Genomic DNA, 2,054 nt, shown 5'->3' with positions numbered 1-2,054 from the left:
GTGCGAGTTGCTACCGATCATAGAATTTTTTGACGTGATTCACGAAATGTGCGCGATTTATTGCACCTTGTTCTTCTGACTTATACTACTACAGATGATGAATGGAAAGAAAATTATTTTTTAACCGCTCTTGTCACTGAAATTTTAAATTTTTAATTTCGTTTTGCTACTTCGATTACCGAAATTTTGTCATTTTCAATAAATTTTACAGCATTTTGAAAAACAGTTGCTTGATTTTGTACAAACCAGAGCTGTGTACTTCGCCGGGCAATGATATTCAATACAAAAATCTAAAATTCTAATTTTTATTCCTGTTTCAGAATCAAAAAATCTAATAACGGTTAGAAATATTTTTCTATCCTTATGATTAGATGCCACAGAATATATGGAAATAAAATTTGTTTTTTAGATTTTTTAAAATTCTGACAATGCATATGGGGAAAGCACATTACACACAATTGCCTAGGATTTTGTTCTAGCACAGTCAAATTTTTTGTTGAATAATCTATACTAATATTATAAAGAGGTAATGTTTGTAAGTGAGTTTGTATGTAGCGGGTAATCTCCGAAACTACTCATCCGATTTCAAAAATTCTTTCACTAATATTTAGAATGGAACTTCGTGGTGTACATAGGCTGTATATTATTCTGGTAAACATTCATATAAATTAAAAAATATCATCTAGGTTAAGGCTTTTATGTCTAATAAATGGCGCTACGAGTACGACGACCTAATTTTGCTTTTCTGTGAGGCATTATGTTTTTCTGTGAGGATGAACTAAAGCAGATCGTTTGCTATCAATCTATATAAATAAAAATGTAATGTTCGTTTGTTCCTACCGATTCCTTTGAAATTTTGACACTACGGTTGTATTCGAATATAGCACGTGATTTTATATAATATACGTGTCGAAATTTTCCCCACTGGGGAAAGATGGACAGGATTAAGGCTTATTGTAAAAAACTCTGCTTCTATTTATACTATTTTAAACGAGGGTTTTCGCGTTTTTGATTGCGTTTTAATAGGGTACGTCAAGAAAATGTACACTAAGAAGGGATTTTTCGAAAAATTTTCCCCACGGGGAAGTGTTATACATTTATAATAGATACATTCTGAGCCACAACAACGCGTGGCGGGTCTGCTAGTATTTTGATAACTTGTGATGATCTATCTATTGACCCGAAGCTATGATTGTGATTAATTAATTAATTGCATGATAAGACATATCTTTCTGTAAATGCTGATAGCTTTTCTTCGTCTCCATAAGTTGTTTTTCGAAAAAAGTCCTGTATTTTTTAGGAAGATGCAGCAATATTTAAATACCTTTTGTTTTTGTGTCTCCGAATGCTTTGAAATATTATTCTTCCCGCCGTGCGAAATAGAAAATTCACTATTACATTTTCTTAATAAAGGGAAATTCACTTCTTAGATCATCGTTGAACTTGCATTCTCTTTTCTTGCTTATTATCTTAAAAACAAACTAAAAATTAATGTAATTTAAAATTATATTATATTGTAATTTTCGTCTGTCATATGTTGTCGGAGTCCCAGCAAAGAATGCTCGTTGCAGCGTTGCCACAATGAAATTTCGAAAAACGTACTGAAGCTTCTTCGAAAAATGTACTATTTTCCTTCAAAATGTACTATTTTTATGGTTTGTTACTTTTAATATTAATATATTATCATACACAATCTTTGGGCTTATTTCAAATTCATATTCATGAATACTTTGTTAAATATTTTATAAAAAGATTTTATGAAAATAGTTTCTATGGTTATTTTTAAATATAACATTAAAAGTTGATTTTTTAAAAATAATTTCAGATTCAAATTAAAAATGTTATTTCTTTTACCACGATTACCAAAATTGAAGTTCTTAATTAAATTAAGAATTAAATTATAGTGGTAGAAATTATAGTGGTATAAGTATTCATATTATTTATACTTTTACTGTACAATTTTAAAATTATTTTGTGTAATAATTCGACTCTGACTTAACGACTATTTTGATATTATTGACGACAAAAGTTTAAAATCATTGATTTTCTTATCT

Source organism: Centruroides sculpturatus, unplaced genomic scaffold (assembly GCF_000671375.1).
Source record: "Centruroides sculpturatus isolate CEXI.00-Female unplaced genomic scaffold, Cexi_2.0 scaffold13, whole genome shotgun sequence".
NCBI classification, from domain to species: Eukaryota; Metazoa; Arthropoda; class Arachnida; order Scorpiones; family Buthidae; genus Centruroides; species Centruroides sculpturatus.
The sequence above is the reverse complement of the archived record's forward strand: the minus strand, read 5'-3'. Positions refer to the sequence as shown.